General features: G+C 45.6%; 1 protein-coding gene across 2 annotated transcripts in view; it reads right to left on the bottom strand.

Annotated features, from left to right (window-relative positions):
* Nucleotides 1-27,418, bottom strand: part of NDRG3 (NDRG family member 3) — a 65,336-nt gene that overhangs the window by 37,035 nt on the left and 883 nt on the right. The window lies entirely within an intron of this gene.

Below are 27,418 nucleotides of genomic sequence, written 5' to 3' on the forward strand. Positions count from 1 at the left end.
GACTGTGCACACACCGGTCACCTTTCTCTGCGGGTTTCCACACACAAGGAAGCAGGAACTTACACTTGTTTTGTGGTTCATGAGTCTTAGGCTCCCACCCAGCATTTCTGCCTAAACCAGAGTCCACAGTGAAGCAGGGCATGGAATAATCACTGTCTACCGAGCTTTGACTGACCAAAGAACAAGTCAGAGCACCAACCACTCTGCGCTAGGTTGCTCAAAGATACTTCTGTTAAAGCTTTGCAGATATTCCTCCTAGTTTCACTTGAGCTACGCAGAGCTATACAAAGAGCAACAACTCTCAGAGCGCCCTGGGACGCATCCTGCATACACCAGCCTGGGGACATCATTTGCTGCTGATACAAGTATGCCAGTCCATGAAGTGTGTAAAGTCAAGAGAGAGGCAGAGAGACACATTTTGTAAATGCCAGGCACTACTTTGTTAATCCTTTGTTATTTGAGAATAATAGGAAACGAAGTAGGTGTTCAAAGCAAGGATCGTCCAGCGCTTTTACCTCATCAACCTCGATTCCATACTTGGTCTCTAGATGCAACTACAATGAACAACATCACTCTGAAATTAGTCTGATGCTTATCTTCCTGGTCTGCTATTGCTCCAAATACTGTTTCGGGGAAGGGGGGTCTCTAGGGGCTGAGGCAACAAACCGCCTGTGGCTCCTTTGTTGAATCAAGATGACAGCAACAAGAAAGGCTGCTGCTGGGATGCAGGGCTCAGAATTGGGTGAAACTTCCTTGAGAGTGAAGACACCACCTTCCTCAATGCCAACTGGGTTCATGTAGCTGGGAGAACTTCTGTAGGGGGGCACGCAGGAAGAGTAAGAGACTGCTCTGCAAGGAGTCTGTCTGCAGCAGTCAGCCTGGGAGACTCTTCAGCCCGGAGCAGCCTCTCATCCCGGCTGCAGGAGCCAGAGCGGGACCTCCGACGGGGCCAGAGGCGACCGAATGCTGAGGTGAGCCAGGAAGCCACTGAAAATTGCTGAACTGAGGGCAAAATCAGACAGAAAGATTAAACCTACACTACCACAAACAGCCAGATGGTGGATTTCTTTTCTAAACTTTCTGATTCTAACCTGCTCATCCAGTAAATGGCAGTTTTTTCTGCTTCCCTAGCAACCCAAAGCTTTTTGAAAGAAAAGGTACAGGGGGTCCCCATCACTGCTTGCATGCAGCTTTTTTTAGCTTGCTGAACCAGCTCTTCCCAATCCACTCACTTGTGAACTCTCTGGGAAACGGCTGTCGCAGCCTCAGGCCTTCATCTGAATCCATTCGGAGGATACTCTGTAGGCAGATGCATGCACTTTTCTCTTCCCAAGGTTTTAGCCACCTGAGTGTGATTGCCCTGGACCAAATCTGGGTGACTTGTTATTACAGCACGAGATCTGACTCGATCTACATGACTATTCACCCCAGTTTCACCTGAGCACCCTGCTATGCTAACAGCAACATGGCTTCTGGTTTGAAACAAAGTGTCACATTCATGCAAAAAAGGCCACAAAAATTTCTCAGAACACTTTGTAGCAGAGAGACCTGGCAAAGCACATCTCCAGATGCGGAGGCAAAGGGAAGGGGGGGGTATCTGCGACCTGAGACATCCTCTGCTCCAGACATGTTACAGACTCCTTGTAAAAGATCTGCAGACCTGTCTGCCCAGGAAACAATCAATTCTCTCCCTCCATTCCTTCTGTCATTTAAAAAAAACAAACATGTCATTTCATAAGCTGAAAGCAAGTTTAAAATACCACAACAAAGCAGCACAAATATTCATAGCACACAGAAGAGTCCTGTAGAAGACGGGCTACAGGCAAAGCAAAAGGTTTGCTTGAAACGATCCGTGTATAAATCACACTTTTTCTATAAATGTCCCAGTACCACCTGCTTTGCAAGTATTCCTCTTGCCTCCATTTTTATATAACTATAAATATACTCAAATATCCCTGTTTAAACCATCCCTCCCTTTCCAAAGGCTTCCTGAAGGCTGGAGTAGACTCCATGTTCTTTGAAACCCAGTAAGACAAGAATCGAGGAAAAACATTTGGTGAATCATCAGCAGAGGGACTAGCAATCAGGGTAGGACACAGGGGGCTGCAAAAAACGATGGCAGGTGAGCCTCAGAAAGAAACCACCTACCTATAAATAAGATCTGAAGTACGTGCTCGCATGCTTACTCCAAGCTAAGTGTGCTCTCAACTTACATCATTTCGATATACAATGAAAGAAGCTGCGTTAAAGTAAGCTCAGCAAGTCCAGAGCAGGAGCACTACAGACCCGCACTCTCCGAGCCAGCAGCGGAAACCGCACCGCCCGCGGGTACGTCGGCTCCGGTCTCTGTTCGGCGAAGTTCTAGCAGTGCTGCTCCCCACAGGGTTACAAGCTGCAAGAGACGGATCTGGAATCCCACTCTCCGGGCACCCCCTTGAACATTCTGTTTTATTACGGACGTGCAATCTCTCCATGCTGTTTAGGAAACCAGAGCAACAAAATCTTGTATTCTGAGGCTGAAAATCCTTCTTCATTCAGCCCGACCCAGGCATCAACTTGACCACAGCTTCTAATTTGTTAACTCCATAGCCTGTTCTACTCCTGCTTTGTATGGTAACCGCACTGAGGCAAAATCACACAGTTACCAAGCTATGCTACAAAACAGGGCACTGAAAGTACCTGAATGTCCGCTCCCTTGTTTGGCAGCCAGCAGAGGCCGGCTGAAGAAGCCTTCTCTCTAGGGACTGACTGCACTTACAGCCACGACTATCTGGATTAGGTTTCCAGGAACTGCTCTCTGACGCAGCTGCCTGCTTCTTATGAGATGGAAGGAAGAAACGCTGCTCCAGGGTGTGCAAAGGAAGACGGGAACAAACCCAGAATTTGCAGTCAGTGCGAGAAGCAAACTACACTACCCACAGTGCTCAGGTTTGCAGCTCAGGCATTTGCTCAGCTGTGTGTGTTGTGAGGCTTTTCGCTACGGCTCTTTCCTTTCTGTCGAAGGGGATTCCTGCCTCCTGCGCCTCTCTCTCCCGGGCACACCACAAGCCAAGCTGGCTCCTCAGTCTGGTCAGGCAGACCGCAGAGTCTTGGCATACAGATCTTCAGTAAAACAAGTTTCATTTATGGCCTTTGGGCATTCCTGTTAGGTTGCTGCTCAGTCCTCTGTAAGCCTCTCGACAGCAGTGCGCTTCCTAACCACCGGCATAGGCTACTCTGTTTTCTAGCCTGAAAAGCCGGCTGACACAGTAAACTTCCAGCAAAACAGGCAAAAGGTCCAAGTTCACTTTCAAAATACTTCCTAGGTTACTCCATTTGTTTTCCAGCTCATATATTTTTGAGAATGCACCATGTGGCACTCCACCTCCAAGGCAAACTGCGAGCCCGCAGAGAGAAATCACGTTCTGCTCAACCAGCACAGTGCCAGCTGCCACACGCAAGCAACAGCAGCTTGTCACACAGCACAACCTCCTTTAAATCTGGGCTACACCCAGGGCAGAAATGCCAGCTGCTAAATATACTTCCTAAGGAGTTTAAACAAGACCTACATTTAACACTGGTTTTGTAAGGAAAAAGTCCATGCCCAGCTTTCCATTAATTTCGGAGAAAGAGTCCAATTCCATTATGAGGAGTGTCACGCTGCCATGTGCATAACTGAGCTCAGCCAGCTGGATGCCATCCTTGCTCACCATTGGAATTAACCAGCATCAACTACAGGGCTGATTAAACAAGAATGCAAGAAAAATGTAAAAGTCTTCAAACTGCTTTGGGTTACCTGGACCAAACCCTGAACCATGGTGAGCTCCCCTCTACAGTACAGTCCAAGAAGCTTTAGAGCGGGGATATCCGGGATATAAACCGGAATGAGAAGTTTCTCCCACGAAAATGATGCAAATTCTTGTCTCTGACAGAGCTTTTTCTGGTCATGGTATCTCTTTCAAATGGCTTTGCAGCACTTTCTTTAATAAGCTGTTCACCCCACTGCAAATGACTTAACTGATAATAACAGTCACTGCTTACGTCATTCACATGATTTTTTCCACTCCCTTTCTCGCCCAGTGGCACCACCCTAAAGCAACACCCGCATTATCCAGCGCCAGCAGCTCACACAGCTCAAGCCACACCACAGAGCCATTCTGATGAGTTTCACGGTGAAGGACACATTTGAAGGGATCTGCTCAAAGACACTTTCCCTCTACTGAGCCACCCGCACCCACAGCCCCCCTAGTTCAGGAGGTCCCACCCAGGTATGAGCGAGGGCTCATGGAGGCTTCAGCTGGACATCTGCCCCAATCACAACACTTGCAGCTCTCCATCAGCACTGCTTCCCGTCACCGCACCCACCGCAGCTTCTCCCCAGGCCACCTCCTCTCTCTGGCCCGCGACACCACCTTCGGGCTCTCACGCCCGCAGAGGCAGCACGCACAGCTGAACGCAACCGCTCTGCACGCACACGTCCTCCGACCCGGCACACGGCAAGCGGGGACATCGGTCTCTCCGGCAGCAGCTTCCTCCTAAGCAGCTTACGATTAAACCTGGCTGCTTTCCACCAGGTCCTTCAGTTCCCTTTGCAGTTTTTATTTTCAAGCTTGTTTCTGCTTTGTTCCAATTACCCTTCCTACTAATTGACTGTGTTTTTTACATTTTAAGTGAAAAAATTTAATCAAATGTGAATACATATCCCATTGAGCAAAATAAAGTGTTCCAGAGCAAGGTGGACTGGAAATCTGTTTAAATGAGATTTTAACCATCAAGCAGCACATTAAAATTTACTGACATGTAATGCTGATTTTGCATTATATTTATCTTATTGAAAAGTTGCATTTTCACTGGCTACCAAACAATAAATTGCATTAATAAATATAGCCTTTACACCCGCCTGAGCCTTCCTGCTACATGGGAGGAACCACCACTGAAGTCACGGTATAGCTAAACAAACATTTAGTCAGATCTCAGTTTTCATATTCTGTAACGCTACCGTGATTGATCTTTTTAACTCGTTTGTGTGAAGTGCTATTGGGATGGAAGAAAAATATTCAGTTCAAATGCATAAGAAAACTTTCTAGAATCACTTTCATTTAAAAAATAAAACTACCTTAAAATTCTTATGCTCACTCCTATACACAAATTGTACAACCTAAAACTGATTAATAACCTATAATCAGCAGCGAAGGAATTGCACCAAGTAGTTTTGGTCACAGCTCTTGGCACGTGCAGTGCAACGTCGTGCAGCCTGGATAAATCTAGCGTAAAGTACCCACAGCAACCATCGCAGACACGGCCAAAGCTCAGCAAGAACGAACGCGTTCTGCTCCACAGCAGCTGAGACCGCACAACGGGTCCCTGTGTCAGCTCACGCAGCACCCAACACCCTTGCATTGGGCTGTGTATCTGTACACATCTAGATCACTTCTACTAAGGTCTTCACAGAGCAAAACCAAACTTCTCTTTTTACTTCCTTCAAACTTGAATAAATGGATTTTGGCCATCAGAAAATACTACACTTGCAGTCAAAAGCTGATGAAATATTTCAACATCTCTAATTCCAAGTCATCTACCAGACATGGAGAGACCTTCAAATTTTATCACAGCAAATACATATTGTTCAATATTAAATAATTATGTCTATTGAATATAAGAATACAGATGTACGCAGAAGACAGATTTAATTCTCCGGATGCAGTTTCACTATTTTAATCTGCTCTAACTGCAGACTGCTTGCAAAAGGGGCATTCACAGGATCGACGTAAATTTTAAGAACGCATACGCACTGTATGAAAAACAAATTGCTAAAATTAGTTTCTTATTACAGGCTTTTTTCCCCCCTTCTTCCTCATTAATTAAAGACATCTTTCCCCTACCCATGCAGCACAGCTCCTTGGAGCTTCCCAGAACAAGCTCTTTCAGCTTGGCTTATTGCCCATCCTGCATCACCCGAAGGACAACCTCTGCTCAAGTATCAATGTCATTACTCCAGACCCATCACACCAGCTGCACAGCCGTCAATTCCATCATTTCCAGGCTGTGAATTAGCTCCCAAGCAGAAAACATCCTTGTGTGTGTCAGGCTAAATTTTATGTCCCTTCTCAGGCAGCTGGCCAGCGCAGGAGAGGCAGCTCAAATTAACACATTTAAAACCAGTAACAGATATAGGGCAACTCAGAATCAATTCAGGATGTAATTTCATTATTCGTTTAATATAACTGTGGGCTGCTGCCAAAAGGGATGCTCCTGTCCTCCCTCCCTATGCCAGCCAGAAATTCCTTCCTCTCCTGCCCTTGCACCAAGTCGATGATTACGCAGTAATGTGGCAAGGCAGATCTCCTTCCTGCCGCCCCAACTGTTTTTTCCAGGACTAGTTTTCACTTGGATCAGTGAACCAACTGAGGAAGGGGCTCCTTCAGCTCCTTGTGTACCATCTTTTTTCTAAATCTGTCACGTATCAAGACCTTGCTTTGAGATCTGACTGTAAGAAACTGCTTTTTTGGCAGTGTTAGCTCTTCAGCTGAATCACGAAGCAGATAAAGGACATGCTCACAACACTGCCAGATGCTATGCAGGGGCCTGCACTTAGCTTCAAGATATGCTAAATCTAATCAATGTAGATAAAGTGTATCCAGAATATAAGACAGAACTCAGTTTGCTAATCTGAGTTGCCTTGTTGTAGGGTATTATTTCAGGATACAGAGCAACTGAAGTTTCACCTCACAGCCTCTGAAAAGGAACACCAGACCCTGCAGCTCTCTTCCCCGCCCTGCTCCTCCATCCCCGTGCAGCCCTGACCCAAACCCTGCCTTCAGCAGTGTCTGGCCTGTCTGACTGCAACGTGAGCAGATTGAACGCTGACTTTTTGCCAGGCTAGCTTTCTGCTCTTCTAGTGAACTGAACGAGCCTATCGGACAACCACACGAACATCAGGACCAGCTCATGTAACGAGGACCAGACACATAACGAGCTCTGGAGTCAGCTCCAAACCCTGCAGTCAGACCCTGAGGATCATGTACAACCCACAAGAGTAGGAAAACACACAAAGTAGTGAACTCACCACAGCCTTCATGGTGCTCCCTGGATACAAGTAACTAGGGCTATAAATTAACATCTAGTAGGCATCAGCACAGGCATACATGTTACAAGTTTCTGAAACGGACAGAAGCCCTTCGACAGAGCGGGTAACAACATCTTTCAGAGGGGGCAGAAACAGCTACGGGATGCAGCAGCTGACCACGTCGTCTTCCAGCCATTGTGAGCATCCTCCCTTATGAGTAACGGGGGCAGTTTGTAAACACCTGCACGAATATAACAGAGACGCAGGATGGAGAACGCCAACTGCTTCAGCAGTAAATCGAGACTGCTAAGCGCGCCCGAGGCCATCAGCTCCCTGCAAGGCACATCTGCACAGCTACCGAGACGTCAGCTCCAGAGCTCACCGGGATGCACTTGTGCCAGAGCCTGGCCCTTCCCTCAAGAGACACTGGGCTCCAAATGACTCAGCAGCAAACTGCAGCAGGGGCCGTTACAGTTGCTCTTTTAGGAAGCATCAGCCTGTAGAATAGGTTACACTGGAAGGATCCTTTGAAGGATACAAGTGGAAGATCTGCTTTTCCCTAGAAAACACAATACAAAGAGGGGCGGACCTGCTGGAGAGCAGTTCTGCAGAGAGGGCCTGGGAGTGCTGGGGGATGACCAGTTGACCATGAGCCAGCAGCGTGCCCTGGGTGCCAAGAAAGCTAACGGGATCCTGGGGTGCATCAAGAGGAGTGTGGCCAGCAGGTCGAGGGAGGTTCTCCTTCCCCTCTACACTGCCCTGGTGAGGCCCCATCTGGAGCACTGTGTCCAGTTCTGGGCTCCCCACTTCAAGAAAGATGAGGAGCTGCTGGAGAGAGTCCAGCGGAGGGCTACGAGGATGAGGAGGGGACTGGAACATCTCTTCTACCAGGGAAGGCTGAGGGAGCTGGGCTTGTTCAGCCTGGAGAAGAGAAGGCTGAGAGGGGACCTTAGAAATGCCTCTAAATATCTGCAGGGTGGGTGTCAGGAGGACGGGGCCAGACTCTTTCCAGTGGTGCCCAGCGACAGGACAAGGGGCAACGGGCACAAACTGGAGCAGAGGAAGCTCCAGCTGAACCCGAGGAAGAACTTCTTCCCTCTGAGGGTGCCGGAGCCCTGGCCCAGGCTGCCCAGGGAGGCTGTGGAGTCTCCTTCTCTGGAGATATCCCAGCCCCGCCTGGCCGCGGTGCTGTGCAGCCTGCTGTGGGTGACCCTGCTTGGGCAGGGGGCTGGGCTGGGTGACCCACAGAGGGCCCTGCCAACCCCTGCCATGCTGGGATTCTGTAAATGCTGTAGTGTGACAGAAAGCCACCAAATCTGGCTCACAGACACTCAATTTCAAGAAACGGAACTACATAAAAAATGAGGCAACTTGTTAAAATAAAATTTAAAAATCCAGAAAAAGCAGCAAAAAGAAGGAATCCCAGAAGGACTCTGGAGACTCTTAAAAATGATGTATGGGAAGCCCAGGTAATCTGCGTGCCACCACGGAAGCATGAAGACAGAGCCACTGTATATGCAAACCCTGCATGACTCGTTAGGAAGTTTAAGGAGGCTATCCTGGGAATGGCTGGAATTTAAAAGAAGTAGGAACTTTGTCCAGATGAGCAAAAGAGGAAATTCCATAAAGCACAGCAAACCAAATGCAAATGGGAAGCTAAGAGGGCTAAAGGAAGAATTTGAACGGTCCCTTGGCAAAGGATGCTCAGACCGACAGTTTGTGTTACTTGTTTACTCGCCAACTACGTTCCTCAAACATGTCACAACCGGGAAGCCAGCTCCCGAGTGCATGGGATCACCCGACCACCACGACGTACACAGGGCACCGTGGAGCGGCAGAGCCGTCGCAGGCACCCAGCAAACACTTGGCATCAGCAGCCACTTCCAAAGCTGCCAGGGAAATCCCACGCCAGCGTGCCTCGTGGTGCGGGGCGCAGGAGTTACGGCATCCACAGAAACGTCAGGTGTGAAAACATCAGTACTTGTGAAAATGTTTGAAAGTTAAAACTCATTGAAGAGTTTAATTTAAAACATTTTTATTCTTGCTGTATTTGTAAAACTTTGGGTGGTAGATGTTCTTCCTAAGGCACAGGTTTGCTTTCTGCTGTTTCAGTGAGTTGAAGCAGCTCACCCTGCCACCACGGGAGCAATGGAGCCAGTGCAATGATGGAAGTGAGGAGAAAGGAGGGAGGGATACAACCCACCATTTAGGAGGACTACCAATAGAGCTCAAATATTCAAGGTTTTGGAGGCAAATAATTTCAGGAGATTAAAAAAAAAATGTTTTGATACATTCAGGAGAACAGGTCCATAAATAGACACTAAGCAGGGAAAAAATAAAATGGATATATCCTCTAACATCCATAGCCCAAACTTTGCGGATCCTGGAAGAGCAATGGGGAAAAGCAGCAGAAAGCTGCCCAGCTCACAGCCTCTTCCTAAACAGCTTCCCTCCCTGCCACTGCTGGAGAACTGGGCGACCAGACACACTGCTGGGCAGGCCACACAGTGTCCCTCTTACGCCCTTTATCCAACATACTTTACATCAAGCCCTTACCACACATTTCTCTACGTGCTGAAACATGCACGTAGCAGAGAAGCTCCCCAGCACAGCCCGGGGTGCTCAGCCTGCAAGGAAACTACAGAACTACCTGCTCACCAGCACCACACGGGTTTTGCCTGTGCCTGGATTTGGCCAGTTACTCTTCAACTGTGCAACAGCATCACCTGAGCAGGGAGCCACCACCCTGTAACCCCTGGCCACATACAGTAAGATGGCAGGTTATGGACAGTCAAGTCCCTCCCCGTCACCAGTGGAAGTCACCTCGTGGTGAAACGCAGAGGTGAGAGAGATGTGTTTCACTATCAGCTGTATCAACAGGAGGCCAAGACCCCAAAACAGACGCCTGCCCTCTCTCCCTTGCCAGTAAAACCCATCCATCAATGATGCAAATTATTTAAATCCTCTGTCCAGGAGCAGACTCATGTCACACCAGGCCTGGGATACCATCAGGCATGCCAGCCTTTGGCTAAATTCTGCACGTTTGATGACAAATGAGATGCTTGAATCTGGGTGGCAACTGCCTAGAAGTCATGCATCAGTATGGGTTTCCTTGGTATCGGTCAGACTATCAGACAAGAACAAAGAAAGAAAAATTATATTCCTGTAAAATGCATTAGCTGTTTCAGGAATGACATCAGTTGCTTCTGAGGTTTCGGAAGCAGAACAGGCTCAGTGTCTCCCTCAGATGCCCCTGCTTGACGTAGCTGAGCAGCTCAGGGCCCAGACAAGCATAGGACGGGGCACAGGGGAGCCAACTGCTGCTGTTTCATAAGCTCTTATGACCAAGTGGAATTTTACACAAAATAAAATAGAGGAGCTCCTTCTGGTGACGTACACAGGGCACCGCAGAGCGGCAGAGCCATGGCAGGCACCCAGCAAACACTTGGCATCAGCAAGTTTCAAACCACTGTTCATAAGAATGACTTCTGTTTGAAGTCAATTATAAAACTACATGATGACGACGACAATAGTGACAATGAATATGCAAAACAAAACTAAATACAATATAATTTTCTCACCACCCAACGACTGATTCGCAGTCAGTCCCCGAGCAGTGACCACAGAATGCCAAACTTGTGAATTTTTGTGAATTTTGCAGAACTCCTGAAAAAAGATTGATCTCCCACAAAGTTCAAACCCCTGGACAAGAGAGGATTCGAACTCAGGGAAATAAGAAAGATAGACCCTTGTCCCCCGGCCAACCCCCTTCCCAAACCCAGCACGCCATCCACGGTGTGGAATATTTCCATGGCCAGTTTGGCTGTCTGTCCGGCTGTGCCCGGTCCCAGCTCCTGCACAGCTGCTCATCAGCTGAACACTGAGAGATTAAAAAAGGTCCTTGATTTCATAGCAACAACTGAAACCATCAGTGTTATCAACATTCTTCTCATACTAACTCCAAAACACAGCAGCTACTGAGGGGAAAATTGACTCTGTCTCAGCAGAAACCAGGACAGTCTTCCTTCAAAAGCCCTGGCCATTAGTGCCCAAGATCTGCCAAAGTCTGACAGACACATCATCTTGAAGGTGCTTCCTGCCCCAGTGAGATCTTGTCCCTCCAAATCTAAGCCCTGTTCGCATTTTAGGCAGGAAAAAACTTCTGCTTCCCCTTTACTCCATCCTTCTTCCCCTCCCTTTCCTTATATATCCCCACAGTGATTCACATTAAAATTTGTGTGGTCAAAGAAGCCGAAGCTCTCTAGTGAGTGAACTGGACTCAGTGAACAACTTCTACCAAGAAAGGAACAGTTTTTACAAAGGTAAGTTGACTGCAGTATCTCTCAGGTAAAAGTCATCTTTCCTTTTTATCTTCACCCAAACTGTTCCAAACCAAAGTCCATGGTGGAGACAAACTCAGAGTTTAGTTTCCACTAAGAAACAATAGTGTAAGTCAAAGTGATTCCTATTAAGTGAAATTCAGTTTTGTATACTTGGGATACAGCAAAAACATTTACAAGCTTAAGAGAACTTCATACGACCAATCTTAGAGTGGAAATCCGTGATACTACGGACACTCCAACTAGGACACGTAGTTATTGTAAACAAAGCCCTGAAGGTGTTAAACCACAAAGATTTTACTTCTTTCTGAAGTAGCTGAAGATCTCAATACAAGTGATTTAGTTTCAATACTCTAGCTCTGAATGAAGCTGAATCATCACATGGGTTTCACATTAACAACACCCCCACCCCGTTTTGAAAGACTTGCTTACACCAGATTAATTCCTGATTTCATTCCCTAGAAACCAGCATGAGACGCGGACGACACTCCACACCAAGGCGACAGTGAAGGCTAAAGCTGACTACACCAAAGTCTCAAACTAATTTCTCGAGTAAGAAGTACTAAGAGGAAGTTCCTCAGAAGTCTGCTCCCAGCCTCTTCCGCAGGTGAAGATGGCACGACAGAGGCATTGCAAGGTTTCCATTTACGGGATCCGAATGCAATCACAGAACAACGTAGGCTGGAATGGATCTCTGGAGGTCACCTAGCACAACCTCCTGCTCCAAGCAGGAGTAATTTCAAATCTGGATCCAGATGCTCAGGGCCTTACAGATTTGCAGATCACCAAGGATGTAGATTCCAGCTTTACACACCACTCATCATAAAAATGGTCTCCTTTTATCCAATGGGAATTTCTTTTGCTGCAAGTAGATGTATAAATAATGAGATTTTTAACCTGAAAACATCACAGATCAGAATAAAAAGAAAAATGAAAATCCAGAAGTAGTGACTGTTACAGCCACACATCAGCACTATTTAAAAATTCCCTTTCTGAAACTGTTTCATAATGAATAAGGAATGAAGTCAGACACCTCACATTAAAGGTGTAGATGGAGCAGAAATTAATCTCCTGGTAGATTTTTCAGGGTAGATGTTAATAAGTCAAAACAACAGGTTTAATATTAAATTGATTCCCCGCCCCTGAAAAATATTCAGTACTTTCCAGAATAAGAACACACGAAGAACGGCACAGGATCTGTGTAGTGCAAGATCCGCTCTGGTACAGTCTGACAGCGAATGCCTAGGAAACAGCAAAAGAACAGCCCCTAGTGACACCTCCTCTCTGCTCGTACATCCACGCGTGCTTCAGACCAGCATCCGTCTCTCTCAGGTCCTGTAGAAGCTTCCTCCTCAGTGCACTGAAACGCTGCTGTTCTTCCCGAACACAGAGGTTATTTATTCTCAGGCTCTGTGCAGCAGAAAATCCGGTCAGGCAGCATTCCCCATGAAATATAATTTGGTGCCTCTCTCCTCCCCAGACAGTCACAAAAATTATAAACATCTTTACCGATGACACACAGAATATTCTTTCATCCCAACGTGGCAAAACTAAAACATAATATACAATATAAAGTAACACACTCTGGAAGCTAAATCGAAGACTAACTCCTTCCGACAGCCCCGTTCAACAGCTCTGAGCAGGCGCCGCTTTCCACAAGCCTGTCTGTCTCGTCCAGAAGGACCTTCCCAGCGCAAGGCCCCTGGCAAACAGCAAGCGGGAGAACACCAGCCCTGACCCTACCAACGCCTGTTGGTAACAGCTCTGCAGACAGGCTAGCTTGCCAACACTGACCTGCACAGAAACTGTCAAATATTTTTACCCAGTTTTAGTATTTCCTTCCTGTAACATTGCATGTACACTTCTCCTGTATTAACCTTTAAGCAGGATTTAGTTTAAAGACACTGCTGATGCAGTCACCTCAGACATAAAATGAGAGCACTAATTAGTTCTGGATTGCTTTTATTCACTGCAATATTACTTTTTTCCCCTCCCTCTCCAAGCTTCACTGCTTTTTCCTTTTGGAAAATGGCAGATATATTTATTTTATACATTATTTTTATATATTTATTTTATATATTACCCCATGTCCAGTATTCCAATGTTACAGCCATGAAATCTAAAGAAACTCTCACGAGATTGACAATGTTCTGAAGAAGGGTAGTCACACCATAAAATGTAGCAGTCAGGTGAACTGTGGTACTAACGGGTGCCAATTCCAATTGCAAAGAATACCATATTAGTTCAGGCCACCCTCATGGAACCAAGGTGTAGATCCTCTTTCGTGCCTCCTCCAGGGCAATTTGAGCTAACGAGTTGCAGCTGCTGAAGAGAGAAACTGCCGGAGAGGCCTAAGAGCACCCACCCACAGCGTAACACCATTAGCGATCTGTTAAGCCCCAGTAACCCAATTACTCTGGACCATACGCAATACTTTAAAAGCAAAATGCTGACAACCCACCTTACCACAGACTACTCTTCACCAGCTCAAGAGCCTGATGCAGTGGCGCGCGCAGCGGCACCCTGCTCGGAAGCGACGTGTCCCCGGGCAGACACCAGCCTCCCGCACGCTCACACCGCAGCTCAGCACGCGTCCAGCCGCTACAGCCCAGGGTACCCAGACCCCACCACCGCTCTCCCTCCTCTTTCTACCTCCAAATATTTCAGAGATTTCCAGATTGAGGTAATAGCTTTTATTTAACCAGCTGGAAATAATGACACATTTTTGTGACCAGAAGCCCTTCTCCAGGTCAGGAGCAGGTGTTAAACTGAAATACAACTCAAAGCACAATTCACCTGAGCAGTCTATGAGTTTTTAAGTAAGTGGTATCTCTCTTTACCATTAAGTAAAGAAATGTTTAGTCAGGTGCTTTGAATCAGCCTAAAATGGCAAGAGATGAATTTTGTCAATGAACAGGTGAACACAACAAATCACAGGGAATAAACCCCAAACAAACAGCACCTGTACCTTGGAACCATGTCCAGTTTCCATGATCCAAAACCTTCTCCTTCAGCTTGTCTTCTTCTAAATCCTGAGGAGCAATCCCAAAATAACACTACTGCCGCTGCTTGGTATTTTATTGTCGCGGTACTTCTGTAGCAGCTGAAGCTGGAACTACCTACCACCACTGTAAGAACGTGCCACCATCCCAACTCACGGCCAGACCAAGAGGATACACGAGCTCTCGCTGTCGCAGAAGTTGTAACACTCCAATAACAACCCCAAGATACCAGCCCCAGGGCTAGGCTGTGTGTTGTGGTCTGTACAAACTGGGTCTGACTTTACTGGGTGTTTCCACCAAAACACTTCACTGAGAAGTGGCGCTGATTTCGCCCTACAAAAAATGATCAGAGGGGCTGTTTCAGCCTGCCAGGCTTCATATTCCTTCTCCAACATTCAAAAGGATTTCTCTTCTGAGCAGAGCTCGAGAGCTAAGCTTTCAAAGCCCTGTGAACAGCGTTCTGATGAAGTGTTAACTGCAGAATAAATGAGCCTAAATCCAGGGAATTGTTCCAACAGATCAAAACCTCAATGCCAAAGAGAAAGGAGGCGGCCCTGCTCCCGCTTTATAAATATCTCACTTTGTTTTGAGCCTGCCACCCGCTACTTTAATTTTGTGGTCTTTGTCCTTTTATCAGAAGAGACAGTGAATGATGGGTTCATATACACTCGCATGCTGCTAAGGCTTTATATGCTTCCATCGTATCCTCTTCAAAGCTATCTTTCCGAGCCTGAAGAGCTTTGATCTAGGTATCATTCTTTACACGGAACTCGTTTCACACCTTTGATCATTCTTGTCGACCTTTTCGGGATCTCTCCCAGCTTCTCTGGGTCTTTAAGAGCAATGAGACCAGCACTCACGCAGCACTCCCAACACAGGTGCACTATGGGTTTCCACAGCACTATGTTTCCTAGTTGATTGCTATTATTTGTCCACAAGCACCTACCCTTCAATTGGCTTTTCCAGACACTGAGGTAATACTTTGACAGAACTGCCTATTATAACCCCGAAGTTTCATCTATGATCGGAAAGCCAGTTCGGAGCTCATCACTGTATACACACAGTCGGGGCTGTCCTCCAAGCACATTACTTCACCACACTGAATTTAAAATACTGTTTTATCACTCAGTGCCACAGGATTTGTCTGTGTTTCCTCAAAGTTAACTCTTCTATTTACGATCATAAATAATTTATTTTTAATCAACAAACACACACTGACACTTCTCTTCCAATTATTTTTCTCAGGTTGACTTCTCTGTGCTTTTGGCCTCCGCATCGTTCTCTGGCAATAGCTAACATTGTGAAAACACTGTATAAATAAACCTTCCTTCAGCCCAATTTACAGACAGATTTTTATTGAATGTCCCAACAGTCCTCACGCTCTCAGAAATGCTGATTATTCTCTACTTACATGCCAGTCATGCTTTCATAAAGCTTTATTACTTTTCTGTTGTCCTCCAAGCCGCTCCTTTCCAAGGTGCAAAGTCCTGAACTGTTTAATGTCTCCTTTCTTCTCATTCCACGCCTCTGCTCTCTTGTCATCTTGCTCTTTTCTAGTTCCCTTATACTCGAAGAATTTGCCAGAATAAGCATGCTGCTAACGAGCTCCAGTGTAGATTATGTCTAAGATTTTATTGCTCTATAGGACCATTTTTCACGCTTCCTCAGGGAGATATGTCAGAGTTTCTCTTTAGCAACGTGCCTTAATATTGCCACTTAACCTTCACAAATGTGCAGGCACCCTTCTACGTAATGCCCTGCCCCACCACTCCCAGAACTGGGAATTTTGTTAAAAATAATTTTTTATTACACCATTTAAAATCTAAGCTTCTCATATTCTTCCCCCTTGACCTCAAGTTGACCTCTTTTTTTTTAAATTATCCCTTTTGTGTACATTTTCTGCACTTGTGTATGAGCTACGCTAGATTAGTGCCTGGCAGCCGCTAACAAAGAGCAAAGCGTCCATCCACCACAGCAGTGGAGAAGTCCTATACTCGTTCAAGAGTTTCAATCAAAAGAAGGACACAGGGGGAACCATTACAGGCTCAGGTGCCCATTTCTTTTCAAAACAACATGTTGCTCTGATTTAGTTTCAGTAGTTCATCCGTATCTATTTTTACGGTGTACACTTGGTTTTCTTGGCCCCTTCAGGTAATGCTTCTTATGTCGATCTTACTCAGCATAGTAAATTCAGAAGAGACCAGTTTCATTCATCTGTTTGACCCTCCTGCCTAGCACAGGCTAATGAATTTCTCCATATAATTCCTTCCCCAAGCCACACATGTTGGTATTGAGCGGTGCAGTTTCTCTTGAGAACTTTTGAGTCAGCACTGAATAACTTTCTGTTTAATGAGGGAATCAACACTTTCTGTTGCAGCCTGACACACTCCTATTATTCACCTCAGAGTTAAATGTTTTGGGCTTCCCTCAAATGAAGCTGTAATCAGGGGAGAAACAGGGGAAGAGGTAAGGGCTCCAAGGCCACCTCCTCTGCAATGACCGCAGCCATTCCAGAGTAAAAGAGACTCTCCCCTCACCACTGCTGTCCTGCAGACAGATTGAAAGCAGTTTTCTACCTTTTATGACCCAATCACCAGTAATAGAACTCACTGCTCTTCATCTAGCCAGTGCAGGAGAGAGAAAGACAGCACAGCATCGCTCAAGCAAGCTCCTTCCAAGGCCAGCGGTGATGGCGATCACTAAATTGCGTTAACGCAGGAGCTCGGAGGAAGAGGCAGCAGCTGTCGTTATTGAGACGTGACTGCTCATCCCTTAAAAACGATGAGTATACAGGTATGCCAGTCAAAAAAGCATGGAACTTTTTAACAGCTGCACAGAAATCACCGCAGTCCTTGTCCTTTGCCCAGAGAAGAGAAAGAGATCCTCCCTCCCACTGCAACAGCACTGAGGAGCTCGCAGGCCCCTGGGCACGCAGCACCTCTGCTCCCCGTACCCAGACTTTCCCTTTCCCTTTTCTTCACAGGGACGCTTGAACCTTGCTGCAGGGATGTGGAGACCAAGGGTGCAGGACATGTCCCTCCAGTTACAGAAATGTGAGTGCCAGTCTTGAAAGCTAAGGCCCCAGACTACAAAAAGCAACTTGGAGTCACTGCTGCTGTGAAGACCTGGGGTTCTCTCAAAAATGCAAAAGAAAATTTGAGTCTCGTGCTTTATGATCGGAAAAAAAATCACTTCAGATGTCACTAAAGGAAATGTTTCAAGATCAGGATTTAAACTCTGAGAGCCTTTCCTTACTGAAAGCTTTGACAATACTAAGACTGTATTCACTTAAACCATTTTTAGGCCACCAAGGTGACTGATGATGGCTTCTACATAAGCAGCGCATTTTAATGTGGAGACATGATAAAAATAGCAGCATTAGTGCCATGTTTACAATCAAACCACAGCTCAGAACGACATTTGAAGGCTAGAGATCTGAGAAAATATTAATACATCACATCAGAGAAATCAAACTACTGAAAATGCCCACATCATAACACTTCTCAGTTTGGCAATTAATGCTTATGCCAGGAATTAAGTCTTCTGGTGCATATGCTTCAAGCCATTTCAATCTTTTTGCTTACAACTACACCACCAATCAAAGAGAGCACAGAGATTTATATTCTGGAGACCTCCATAAAAGGCTGAACAATATTTCTGCCTCAGCGGTTCTTATTTTATGAAAATGAAGTACTGACAGTATTTCTCCTACCTTTACACAAAGTCTTAAATTCATATTCCTATTCTACAACTAATTTATTCAAAGGTTACTGCGCCACATGACAAACTGTAGTCTATTTCTTTTTTTTTCTTTTTTTTTTTTTAAGAGCACATAAGCTACTCTGACTAACTGTTTTATTGCTTTGACTGTTAAGAAACTGCTGTATTTACTAAAGAAGAATGAAGCAATTAAAGTCAAGGGGGGGGGGGGGGGGGGGGGAAGCAGTTATCTTGTGAAAGGCCAAAGGAAAAACCTCTACTATCCCTCCGGTACTGACAAAAAAAAATAAAAATCTGATGCTCAGTGAGTGCCTCCTTGATATGACTGAGAAACCCTGGGCAACACAATTCTAAAAGCTGGCGTTTGAAGGCTGTCTTGCACTTGTTTTGTAACCTCAATAAAACAGTTTTTAAACGAGGAAGAAAGAGCTGAAGTTTTTTTCCCGACCAGAAGAGCTTCTCCAGCCAGAGGAGAGCAGCAGCTCAGGCCCGCGCCAGAGCGTCCCGCGCACACGGCTGTGCCGGGAGCGCACGGAGCAGCCCTGCCTGGCAGCGGGGCGAGGATGCTGTCTGCAGCTCCCCGTCCCTCCCGAAGGCATCTTCTGCTCTGCCTCAGAGTCAGACACCCATCTGCTCTTCACCATCGAGGTTTAAGTGTCCTCCAGGAATTCTGCTCCCTTTGGGATATCATGGCTAATAAAAAAAATCTGGACGACAGACTTAGAAGTCTTTAAGGGTCACTGCACTGCCAAGAAAAACTGTGATCAGTGAGGAAATACCATTTTCTAACAGCTAAAAACACTGCCAAAAAAGCAACGCATTCATCTGGAACAGGCACAAGACACACACACACACACACACCCCCCCCGAGTAACCGACTGGTGAGCTCTGCAAATTGTTTTACAGACATTTTTATACTGGTGAGGGTGGCAGCTGACATATAATTATAGTGGCCTAGAATTACCCTTGAAAACACTTAAATGAAGTGTTTTCACTTAGGCAATTACTAGCAGGCATAACAATAAAAGCCATTTCTCACAGCACAAGCTGAATCACTGTCAGAAGGGCTTGATGATCTCATTAGAGTAGTGAAGCCTCTCTAGGACACAGGACCAGAGAGCCCTGGCACCGAAGCTGCTGCTTCCCAGATTTCAGCAGACTGCTGAAATACACGCAGGCGGGAGCTATCCTCTAGCTCGTCATCCTCGGTACCAGCAGCTGTCAGGCTATCCAAAATTCGGGAATCCCTGCCAACATTCCTATGCATTTGCCAAGAATTCACAAAGACAACATGGAGTACACATCACATAAAATGTATGAATTCATATTCAACATGCAAGAACGCAGAACAAAAAAAGCTAAAACAGCAAAACGCATTTGGTAAGAAGGGTGCAAGAAGTCTCCACCACAGTCTTGGCGTGACTGTCTCAGGCCGGAGAGGGGCCGGAAAGGCTGTGTGCATCCATACCCAGTCAGGTCATCTTTATTTAAAACAATCAATCAACAACAACAACAACAAATCTTCCATTCACCACACAAAGTAGTTTTCAGAAAGGAAGAAATTTTTTCTTTTTGGGGGGATGTGGGTGAGGAGAAGGGATGGTGTTTCTTATCCCCACAGCTCCACCACGACAGAGGTTCAGAAGAACCTGGATACTCCCCAAGGAAACCACGACAGCAAAGGTCTCCGACTTCCTTGCGGGTTTGGGGTGGAAATCTGGAACACAAATGGGCCCAGTGACAGGGAGTGCTGTGATGAAGTCAGACATTCCTAAGGTAAGAAACACCTCTGAGCTGGAATCACACAGCTGAGGTGGCTCCCTCCGTTAGAGCGTGGCCACGGACAAATCAGTCAGCAATTACTCGCCCAACGCAGTCTGGACACATATCCTCTTACCACATGCAACACATCCAGACAAGCATACATCCAAATACAATGAATAACCTGAGCTAAAGGACAACAAAATCAATCTGGCTTTAAGCCCCAGCAGCTCCTTTTTTAAGGAGTGTTCTCCAGCCACAAGCATCACACTCGGCAATTGCACATAAATAATGCTTCTGGGTGCAGAAACCGGGACAAACGCCGACAGTTTGTATTTTCTAAGATTTGGAACACTGCTTCAGAGATCAGAGACACCTTCTGTGAGCAAGAGAGATTGCATAAACACCGGGTGCTTCCTGAAGCTCGACTGGCAGCAGGACTTGGACTGTGTGTTGTTTGTGCCATTTCAGTAGAACTTTAAAAACTCCGTGCTCCCCCGGAATCACAGCCAACCTGCACCAGCTCCTGCTTCCCATGGTCAGCCCCATGACCGAGTCCAGCAGCAGAACAACCACCAGCTCCAGCACCATTTAAAAACAAATGTGCAAATTAAGTGTCCAAAAGGTAACAAACATCAGGGTACTGCCCAGCTGGTGCAGTGGTTCTGCTCAGTGTGGTCAAAAGAATTTTTAAAATCTTCATTCTCTTACAGCAAGACCCCACGTACTGCGAAGTTCCCCGGCTGGGGTACCACTGAGCGGCTACAGCACACAGACCGCATCGGCACCCCTCCCTGGGGATGGAGGCCTCACTTTCTTTTTTACTTTTAATCTGTCACTGGGAGGGGGGAGGAAAGACACTCAGCTCTCCAAAAACCCAAATTGCTTTAACTCTTTCTTGGATGCAGAGACAATCTGAACTTCTTTATTAACTCTTTTGTACAGACAAAGCTACAACCTCCTTTGTGCTTTTGTGTTCACTCTGCTGGAAAATTCCAGCCCTTTTTGCAGTTTAGACATTTGTGTGGAAAGCTTCATGATGATGGGCCACTAATGACAAACTGCAGTTGATGGACCTAGATTACTCTATGCTGACTCCTCAGCCACGATTGCTCAACTATATGACACAGCAGCATGAACGAGCGTGGCACCAAACACTACCACATGACAAATGTGGCAGTTGCAGCCAGGGAGACGACATCACCACCCACCATTTGCAGATGGACACACAGGCAAGCGCAAGGTCTCACCAAAGAGACATCTCAACGGACAGTCTTCTTAACAACCCCTCCTTCCTTTTGTTTCTTCCAACACCGTAACAGCAGCTATCGCATTTGCTTTGCACAGGTATTCTACTGTGTAAAATGCTGGAGGATAATTTACCATCTTTTCAAGCAACGTCCTTGCTGCAAACCAGAAGCCAGCAGACCTGTGGTCCCACAGTTCAGCTCCCTCCTCCAAGGTGTTCCCACACTCCCCACGCACCGAGACCTCACAGCAGCACGACCACGCTCACCTTCGCAGGGACACAACCGAGAGGCCACTCACTGCCAGCTGACCTGGCAAATGACACGATTCTTTAGCCAGATGTGAACCTAGTGGAAGACCTGCTCGGTGTTCTGTCCATTTACTGCCAGAAGCAACCAAAAACATTTAGGGCATACGAGCTCTCTTACTTTTTTTTTAAAATGAGTGTTTTCAACCATACTTTCCTTACATTTTAAAGATAAAGAGTTAATTTTGTTCTGTGGCTGAGCTAATCCATGTGCAGACTTTCACCATGCCCTGTGCCTTTCTCTCTGTCAGCCCACTGATAAAGCTCAATTGCACTGTAAATTGAGAAAAAAATCTCCCTTGGCTTTCCTGAGGACCATAAGAAACACGCTGGGTAACCTTTTTATCCAAGCTGAGGGAAAAAAGAAGTTGAATTTGTAACAAACACGATTTCTTTGATGAAAACCATGTCAGAATAAACTACACGAGAAAACCAGCAAAGGTAGAGTACTATACAACAGTTAAAAATGCCTCTTTATCAACTGATGAGCATATGCCTGCTCAGCACTCCCAACACTTCTTAATTCTCCAGCCACAGCAGAGACAAACTACGCAGCACCTGAATTGGCACCACAGAAAAGCAGACTTAAACCACTCCCCGATCCCCCATCTTCTACCGTCTGAAAAATAAAGCACAAAACCACATAGAAGCCCTCCTTTTTTGGAAGGAAATACACCAATCCAAGTCATATAACCATATATTTACTCAAATCAGGTTTTTCTTTTTGCCTATGCAAAGGTAGGAACATCTACACAAACTGAAAAAACAGACCTTATTGGCTAAGCAATACATCTCAAAACTACCACAGCCAAGAGAAACTGTTAAAAACAGAAGTATCTAACTTCAGTTCTCCACAGAAAGACAACCCAAAAAATTCCTCAGCAGAAAACTGTTATTAGATAAGACAACAGAACTGGTGAATCTGGATACGAATTTTCAAGAGCACACATGAAAAACCTCTTTAGTGAACAAAAAATTTATTAAAGACCTGTATCATTTGTATTTAGGCAACTTAAATGTACACAAATCCCAAATAATTCTAGCATTTACAAAACACTACAAGGGCACAAGTAGAAAAATTTGTGAATTTCCAATTATGTGTTTTTGAAATATTTATGATGCAATTGTTCCTAATAAATTAGAATAAAGTCCATATATAGGATAAAAGGTAATACTAGATCCCTATTAATTTACAAAAATGCACTAAAAAGTCCCTCCTTCTTCACTGTCTTTGTTTAAGAAATTCCAGATATCAACCCATGGTCAGACTGGTTTTTTGCCCCAGCACAACGAAAACATCCCAGACGCAGTCACAAAATCGATCGAATTAGTACCTCGGTGCGATTCGCACACCAAGTCATACTAATCTAACTACAGCATCAAATTCAAGGCAATTTGAAATAAAAAGTGCAAGTCTGTGCACGGGCACTTACGCTGCCTTCAGTCTACGCTACAGCTGAGCCTCCCTGGTCACAACTTTGTCAGCAGCAGTGAGCACAGAAATACGCACTTATCCAACCAAACTGAATCTAATTAAATCCACACATCTCTATACTATCAGTACAGCAACACTAAATCAGCATTAATTTATCATTTGCTGGGTTCGTTTCCAGCCAGCTCTGCTCCGAGGCTGGAATCGCCGCGGGGCAGCAGGCGTGCTGGAGGGGAGCAGCAGCCAGGGCTGCGGGGCTGGGCAGAACCCCCCCGTTAGCAGGCGCGTGCTTTTCCAGCAGCAACGGAACAGCGACAGCAGGCGACGTTCAGAGAGCTCCCGAACTTCGGCAGCTCTGCAGCTGAAGGGTAAAAGCGACAGCCCCCGCCCGAAAACAGATGACAGAGGGTAGGCATAAATGGTCAATTTTCACAGAGAGGGAGACCGCCAGGAGCCTTTCGCAGCGCTCTGCTGTACACTGTATTCATAAGCAATCTGGAAACGGGGCCAAGGAGCGGCGTGAAAGCCTCCTGAGGATATAAGCTATACTGACAGCAAAGAGCAGGGCTGACTGAAGACCTGCAGAAAAACCTCATGAGGCTGAATAATCGGGAAATAAAACAGCAGATGAAATTCAGAGCAAATAAAGTAGGAGTCCAAAGAAAAATGATCCTAATTTCACATATAGAGTGATGTGCTCCAAACTGACATTTAACATTCAGAAAGTCTTGCCGGAGTCATGACAAACTGACAAAAGCATCAGCTCATAGCCATTCAACATATAAAAAAATAAACATAATGTTAGGAAATGATTGGTAATTAAACCACCACATCAAGCTACAGAATGTCCACAGCTTAAATTCTGGATGCAGCGCCTGTTCCTTCATTTCAAGAGGATGTAATGAAGGGGAAAATATTTTTAAAAAGGAAACAAGGTTTGAAAAGATGAACAATGAGGAATAATCAATTAGGCTAGGGTTCTTCTGCCTGGAAACAGAGATTACTGCAGTGACATACGACAGGAGCCTATAAAATCATCAGTGGCATGGAGAAGGTGAACAGAGATCAGTTGTTCGCTGTTTCCAAACAGTACAAAAGCTAAGAGATATGAAATGAAGCCAGGAGCTGTCAAGTTCAAAGAAAACAAGCAGAGGTGTTTAGCGCCTACAACATTATTTTGTGGTCTGGAGGGTCTCCTCTGAGATGTCAGTGCTACACGTTTAAAAGGACTGGGGACACGGGCAAGTTCACAGTAAAAAAAATACATTAACCATTAACAAAATAAATGCAAACATCTACCTCTTGACATCCTACAGCTGATGAGAGACAAGCGGGCTATCAGACAAAGGGTTAGACATTTCCCCTCAGCTTCTGCTCTTCCCTTTTTGGTCACTGTCAGGAAAGAATGGTGGACTAGATGGTTCCATCTGATTCTAGGGCTGTTCTCACAATGCAAAAAATCAATTACATCTCTGGTACTCCTCAGCCCTTCTTTGACCTCATTCAACTTGCTTACCGGGCAAAAGTTGATCTTCTGAGGAGACAGGGACACGGAGGGGCTGGATTAGTGCCCTGCTGATTTAGCAAACTGAACGAGTTCAGGAAAACATCCAGTAAATGCTGGAGCTGGTAAAGGACAGCCCTATTGCATGCCAACCAGTGGTTAGATCATTTTAAGATGTAACACGCAGCTTCATCACCAAAATACGGATGAAAAGGAATCAGCAGATTTTCTATATCCTCTGTTCGAACACACAGAGAAAAGGCACAATTCCAGCTCTTGTGGGGAAAAAAAAGACTAGTTTCACGTTTTATTCCATCTGGTAATTACGAATAGAGTCTGGTTTATACACGACTGAATAGTAAAGGTTATTTTAAAATTAAACATCGCATTTATAACCTCTACTGTATTTATACTATGTAAAGTAAGAAATGCCCCTTCAGCAAACTAAACCCTGTCGCAAATACAGAAATGCATCCAATTCTGGTAAGGATGGCAGCCAAATGAAAACAAAGCTATTCCTCCCCGTGCTTTCCAGAGCATCAATTTGATTACTACATTATATGGTGCTACGTCAGTCAGAGAAGCAAAGGGGATATGACCAGATAGAAAAAGGTACATGATCAATATGAACATAGTATTCAAAATCCACCAAGTCTCATTTACAATTCAGAATTTACAAGAACAGCACTGAAGACCAAATGAGATCATCAAAATCTCTCATCAACTCTGATTTGCACATTAGAGGGCACAGTCACCCACTTCCCATGTCAGGACCAAATCATAACTGCTCTGCTTAACAACTGACCTCATCTGGCCATACTACTGAGAATTCCCAGGGAAAAGCAATACAGAATGTTGTTATTCCTCCCAAGCCACACTCATACAAAAATGAGACCACCGAGATGTATCAAGACACGTATCAGGAACGTTTTCTTCAACATTACACACAGAAACAGTAGCAAAACACTCCTCTGTTCTCCTTCAGCTGCCGCGGATTAAACCAAGCTGTAGTAATTGGGGACACAAACAGTCTTAACCAGCACTGTGCAAGCATCCAACATGAGGCTTAAGAGTTGTAAGCAGCAGAGGGATGCTTGCTTATATCCAAGATACAGCTGACAGATGATGGGCACAGGACAAACCCTGATAAGGGAGGATTACAGTGTCAGCAATGCCTACAGAAACAGTGTTTGGCTTCACCTTTTTCCAGGAAGCAACAGTGGTGGCAATCCAGCTGAGCTATTATTTGTGAGAATGACTATTAACTAGTTCAAAATTAAAATACCTATTCTGTTGCACACGAAAACCACACCCAAAAAAATTTTTGAAGCTGATCTACTTTCTCCCACTTGTTTTATTTTTGTGCTTAGACTATATTACAACCATAATTTTTTAGCTTCTCACTGAAAATACCATACCTACATGTTACTATTTTGCTATAACGCTTAGCTTGAGGATTCCACAGAGAAGCGTTTAATAAAACTGTCCTACAATCATAGAATTGTTTAGGTTAAAAAAGACCTGAAAGATCATTGGGTCCAACCGCAAACCTAACACTGTCAAGTCTACCGCTAACCCATGTCCCTGAGCACCACGCCTACACGTCTTTCAAACACCCCAGGGACGGTGCCTCAGCCACTTTCCCAGGGAACCTGTTCCAAGGCTTGATAACCCTTTCCAGGAAGAAGTTTTTCCTAATACCTAATCTAAACCTCCCCTGGTGCAACCGGAGGCCATTGCCTCTTGTTCTTGTAGAAGCATCTTTAAGGGGCCAAAATATACATTGCACATAATACAGCCTCTGAAATCTCAATGTACCACTATGCTTATGCTTTCCAATGAAAAATGTTAAAGATCCCATCACACATGGCCAATGGGAAATATGAGCTGCAAACAGAAGCACTAGAGGATTTCTGAAGGTGATCTGTGATTAGGAAAATGCAAATTAAACAGGTATGTTCATTTCAATTAGTTTTTAACCTTAGATACAAAGTGAGTAGCTAGGAATATAATTGCAGACTCCAGTAATGCTGCTTCTAGCATTTGTTTAATTTTCATTTTATAATGTTTCCAGCTTCTACATTTGCAAACATCTCAACAGAAGCCAAGTATAGCCCACACTAAGTTTCTACCCTCAAGACAGTCAGTTTCAGCACCACACACAAGCTAAGTTTCAAAATCTTGAACAAATAAACGAAGCTGGACAGTCACTGCCAATCCTGAGCCCGCTCCACAATCCCACTCCAATGGACAATAACCCAACTGAGTCCTAGTGACAGCCCTGCTTCCTCAGGAGTCTGCTCCCAATTCAGTAAGAGAGATGCATTTGGTAAGCTCTGCTTCCCTACTCTGAGTAAATCATTGTGCCAGCAAAGCTTCAAGCTGATTTTAAGCTCAGCTCTTTGACTTTAAATTACCTTTCGATTGCACCGCAGACCGATACACTAGGGCCAAACACCATTTGAGAGGCTCCAGGATTTGGAATACTGTTGTCCTCTTCTTTCTATAGAAAAGCAAAGGCAGAAGCTAAAGCAATGCACCTCCAGGTCCTCCTGCCTGAACATGGCAGACTCACAAGCGTGCCTGACACCAGAAGCGGAACTGGACTCTTCTCAGCTTGTAATCCCTATCTTCTCAGCTTGTAATCCCTATCTTCTCGTCACCTCAGTATTCAAGAACAAAAACACTTCCGGGTTTCCCAGATGCAACCCCCTGATGCTCACCAGACCCTTCCTACTCTCCAGAACAAACACACGTGTGACCGCGTCGCCCCAGTTTGCCTACAAACTGCGACCACGATTCACACGCCGTGACTGCACCGTACCCCAACTCGGCCACGCACCGGTTCCGGCCTCCTCGGCCCACGGAGGAAGCGCGGCAGGGGTCGGGCGCTGGGCTCTCCCTCGGCCACGCAGCAGCCCAAGGCGCTGCCACGGAGCCAGCCAGCCCACGGCACCGCCGGCACCTCCCGGGCAGCCCGCGAGAGCGCTGCACCGCGTCGTTCGGGTCGTAGCACCACGTTTTCCTAATGGCGACTTCTAAGAGAGAAGAAGCACCTG

The sequence above is a fragment of the Opisthocomus hoazin genome, chromosome 18 (genome assembly GCF_030867145.1).
Source record: "Opisthocomus hoazin isolate bOpiHoa1 chromosome 18, bOpiHoa1.hap1, whole genome shotgun sequence".
Lineage (NCBI taxonomy): Eukaryota > Metazoa > Chordata > Aves > Opisthocomiformes > Opisthocomidae > Opisthocomus > Opisthocomus hoazin.